This window comes from Triticum dicoccoides, chromosome 6B (assembly GCF_002162155.2).
Source record: "Triticum dicoccoides isolate Atlit2015 ecotype Zavitan chromosome 6B, WEW_v2.0, whole genome shotgun sequence".
Classification (NCBI taxonomy): Eukaryota; Viridiplantae; Streptophyta; class Magnoliopsida; order Poales; family Poaceae; genus Triticum; species Triticum dicoccoides.
In genome coordinates, this window is record NC_041391.1 from 239,281,131 (window position 1) to 239,286,267 (window position 5,137).

A 5,137-nucleotide genomic window follows, 5' to 3' on the forward strand; every position below is an offset into this window, starting at 1 on the left:
GTGAAGGTGTGTCAGGTGACTTATAATCCAGGTGACAACCAAACAGACGTGACTTATAAGTCACTGGTTTTAAGTCACCTGACTAATAAGTCAGGTGACTTATTGAAACCAAACAGGCCCTAAGTCACCAACTTATAAGTCGAAAAGTGAAAAAAGTGACTTATTTTGCCAAACAGACCCAACTTACCAACACGAATACAACATACCAACATGGTGGCAGAGGCCGAAATATTTAACCGAGGGGGGCAATGCCCCCACCCCCATGTTTGAGATGAACTTATTTTTATGGGAGGTCTTAGATGGGAATTTGAGTCCTTCTATATCTTTCCCGCATCCCGGGCTTCTCACCTCCACTGTTCCAGACCACATCGTTTCCACCTTCTTCCTTGGTTGTGAGTTGCATATTTCTTCAAGGGCCAGCAAGTTCTCAAAATCGGCAGGCTCCTACTGGCCACCATCGTCGTCGTTATGGTTGTCCTTTGGGCATTGTTCAAATTTATCACGTAGAGGGCAAAGCCACCAGGCGATGATGATGCCGCAACCTGGCATGAGGCGTCAGCCTTTCATGGTTGTTCCCACGCCAAATTATTCAAATTTCCTTATTTCATGATAAATGTTTATTATTCATGCATTCAAATTAGCCAAATCATTGGGGTTGTTCTCACGCCAGGCTCAATAGGTTTGTCAATAGGCCTGCATCTGCGCCTTTGACTATTTGAATTCACGTGAAAGCATAAATAAATCCACGTTACCAAGTTAGCCTTCGACCAAACTCTGAGGGAAATCATATTAACCATTGGATCAACTTAATACTTGATAGTACAGTTGTATCCTGAAACCTCTCAATTTTTTATAGCACAGATACTTGAGAAAATGAATTACAGTACTAAAAACAGAACATGCTGATAAGAGCCATGACTAAAATGCAATATGGAACCCATACACTCGACGGCATAATCCCAAGTTTAGAGTTACACCGATCTCATCCGGCCACTGATCTCATCCGGCGGTTGGTAGATCGCTACCAACCACACGGATCTCGAGGAGCAGCAGGAGCCGGCCTGCGAAGCTCGCTCTCGCCGTGGGCGAAGCGGCAGCCGTCGCCATAGGTGCAGGATCCTCTGGCGAAGTGCGCGCACAGCCTGGTCTTGACGCCGTTATATCGCCCTCCGCCGGGCACCGGGAGATGCTCCCAGACCATAGCGCTGGCGTGCCTGATCTGGTCGGTCGTGCCCTCCAGCTCCACGTTCTTCAAGCCGGCGTCCCGCTCGTGGTCGCGGATGCGCAGCCTGGCGCCGCTGGCCCGGGATATCTCCCTTATGGTCGCTCCGCCACGCCCGATGACGGCGCCCGAGGGACGCGTCCACGGTGATCCTGGCCATCGCCGGAGAGCCGAAACCCGCCGGAGCTGCCTTGCCGGGGTTGGGCGCCAGTGGAGGTGCGTGGCGACCAGCGGCCCCTTGCTCTATGTGTGGTGGCGCTGAGTTGTCCTGGGACAGATGCTCGGAAAGTTCCTTCTCGCCTTGCGAAGGAGCTTCACCGCCCAGGCTGCCCAGGTTTGCGACGGCCTGGTAGCCGCCCGGGAAGTCGTGGGTGAAGAGGCATTCCTCGCCAAAGCGGCAGCCTGCAGTACTGCACGATGGCAATATGAATATCACGCGGATGAGCTCTACTGAACCGGCCACTTAAAGCAACGGGACAAGAGCTTGTACGTGTTCACGCTGACATCACTTCTCATGAAATCTAGTTAATTCATTTTGTTAACCTATATACTCCTACTTCCATAGATACAAATAAGAATAAAGAATATAACATATTCCTTTTTCCAAGTCACTTGCTTCAAGCTCGAGTTCTTTGGATTAACAAAAAGAGTTGCAAAACATGCGTTATTTTTTCATACACAAAATGTCCTTCGCTCCGTCCACAGCCCAGGAATCTACGGCATTATGTTAAACAAAAAAAATTACCTGAAGAATCGTGTGCATGGCCATGGCTTGGATTTACTCCCTACGCCCGTCTGGGATGACTCTGGCCCTGTTACACCAAATCAATCGATCAGTCATCATCAAGTGCACCAAGTCGATCAATACGACGTGGCAGAAACGAAGATGGATCTGTAGCCGGTTTCTGTGGGCTGGACTCCATATCCAATCGGCTCACCTCGGGCTCGCCGAGGCAAAACCCCGCGGCCAGCTCCGCATCGCAAACTCCTTTTTACCGGAGGCGGGATGTACCGGAGTCGCATCCACCCTTCACATGCTTTATGATCTATGCATAAGTAGAACTCATCCATATGTATAATCATGTATTGAGACATATGACCTTTTGTATATAGTCAAATCAATGTCAGACTAGTAGGGACCATGTCAGGGAGAGGCAATACTTTCTGCAGTGGATTGCACGCATGCATGCAGCATATCCCCTCTCTCTCAAACAAATCCATGCATTTTATTTTTGGTTACATTTTTTGATGACCAATATTTTTTACAGCTTTGTACTATTATTTAAAATTTTCATATATTCAAATTCTTGAACATAAGATCTTTATAATCATACCAATCTTGAATATATTTAAACTAATTTAATTTTTACTATTTCAATCATATCAAAATATGAATTTCACTCATTTCAAATTACAATTTTCGAAATGATTGAAATCAGTCATTGAAATGATTGAAACACTTTTCCGAATATAGTTTTCTTTGTGAGTTTCATATTCTAGATGTGAAATTGTTTCTTCAATGGAGTAAATGTGATGTGTTTTACTGAAACTAGTGAAATCTATCTTTTGTAATAAGTGTAATCAGCTTTTTGAAACAAGTGAAATATATTATTTCAATTGAGCGACTGTAGTGTGTTTTCTAAATGAGTGAAATGAGTTATTTGAAAAAAGTGAAATATATCTTTTTGGTGTGAAACGACTTTTTCATTGTGTGATACTGATATTTCTGCTGAGTGAAATATGTTTCAATATTTTTTTTCATAAATACGAAGTGAAATTAGTTTCTCATATATATTTTGTAATGAGTGAAATCAGTTTTCTGAAACTAGTGAAATGGGTGAAATCTATATTTTGTAAATGAGTGCAGTGTGTTTTTTGAAATGCGTGAAATAAGTTATTTGAATAAAGTGAAATAAAACCAATTTTTGTTGTGAAACTAATTTTTCAGTGTTTGAAACTGATATTTTTTATGAGCGGAATATATTTCAATATATTTCTTAAATTTGCAATGAAATTAGTATTGCAAATGAGAGTAATGTGTTTTCTGAAATGTGTGAAATCTATTTTGAAACGAGTGAAATGATTTTTTAACTTCTATTAGCGAAACAGTCAAAAACACTTTTATGAAATAGCGGATCAATCTTATGTTTTATGAAAGCGATATTAAAAGATAATTAAAATATAAAATAAGAAATTAGTGAAATACGATTATTTAAAATATGTGAAATTGGGTATTTCAAACACGTCTAAGTTGCAGTCAAACACGTCTAAATTGAATATATTAAACTTCTTTTTTACTACTATATCAAATATATCTATTTCTTTGTGAGTTTCATATTCCAGTTTGTGAAATTGAGCGAAACACTAGAAAAAACTTTTATGAAATAGTGAAACAATTTAGTGTTTTATGAAAGTGATTTCAGAGATAATTGAAACATATAAAATAAAAATATTTCAAAAATATCCAAAATTGATCATGTTCTGTAGATCTTGTCACCACAAATTTAAATATACAAAAAGTTTCAATAATGTACATTTGGTTCAAAAGATATAAGTCATTGAAAATATGAGGATGGAAATAAAATGCATGTCATATGTATTCCGTGAGTGAATGAATGCATGCATGCACCATTGTCTCTACTCTAACTATCTCTCTTCTGTAAAAGCTGACAATATCTGACACTAGTACATGTATTGCTATGTGTAGTCTGCTATCTGAAAATAGAGTATAAAACCTGCACTGATCTTGATGAAAACGACGAAGGGTGGATCAAGTACCGGTACATCCCGGCTCCGGTAAAAAAACTTAGTCGAGCTCCGCATGCTCTTCCAGCCGGGCGGGCGCCCCGAGCCTCCGCGCGAGACGAGCAATCGCAACCCCTCGCCGCTCCCGACGCCGAGAGTGTCGCGGTGCTCGGGTCGTTGGACAGCAGGTGGAAGCCGGCGGGCAGCGCCTTGCAGGCCTCCGAGCCGCCGACGGCGAGCAGCAGCTCCCTCGAGTACGTGATCCTCTTCGCCCGCCCCTCCTCCTCCCTGGCATCCATCGGCCGGTCAGATTAATCAGATCAGTGTAAGGAAGGAACTAACCATGCGTGCCTCGATTGATGGCCCGCGCTGCCTGACGGTGGCGGCATGAACCAGCGCGCGTGCCTACCTGGGCATGGCGACGGGGGTAGGGATAGTGGCATCGTCACGAGGCACCCAGCCCATCTCGCCGGCGCCGGAAGTTCAGCCTAAGAGCATGGTACTGGCTATAAGTCATTGCCATGTCATCTATAGCCCATCTTATAGCCAATATGTACAATAGTTGATTAGAAGAGTGTATTACTTTTTTATTATATGGCCCACCTTTCACTCTCACAAAGTGCCTAGAAGCACGTGCTAGAGCTGGCTCTTCACCAAGAGCCCGCTTACCTTCTCTCTCTTTTTCTCTTTCCTCCAACTAAGCAAAAATATACTAATTTATTTCTTATAGCCAGCTGACTCAGCTCTATTGTACTTGCTCTAAGGAGGCCAGTGGGCCTATGCACGATTGGTTGGTGGCTTGGTGCGGTAATGGCTCAGCCGCTGCATGCACATTGAGCTTCTTCAACTCCCCAAGAGCTGCACGAGCACGCGGATCTTCTCCCCAGGCTTATTAATGTGTCTGCCGAGCACAAACGTTGAGGTTGCAGACCAAGGCCCAGTTTTTTTTTTTGCTAGAATACGAGGGTTCTTCCAGAATCCGACCCCTACCCAGCTTCTCCCAAAAATTTTGAGCTTCATTTGTTTTACAATCCTATCTTATTAGACCCTAACTAGATAGGATTGTAGTAAAACAAAGGGAAACGCTTGTATCCGGTGGACCGGCTAAAAATTGCACCAGTCGCGCACGGGGGTCACGCGTACGCATCTTCAGTGGTGGGGCCCATCCAC

The 5,137-nt window shown here is 43.5% G+C and overlaps 1 pseudogene; it reads right to left on the bottom strand.

Annotated features, from left to right (window-relative positions):
* Window positions 1-1,021: 1,021 nt before the first annotated feature.
* Window positions 1,022-4,266, bottom strand: LOC119321071 (annotated as a pseudogene).
* Window positions 4,267-5,137: the final 871 nt, after the last annotated feature.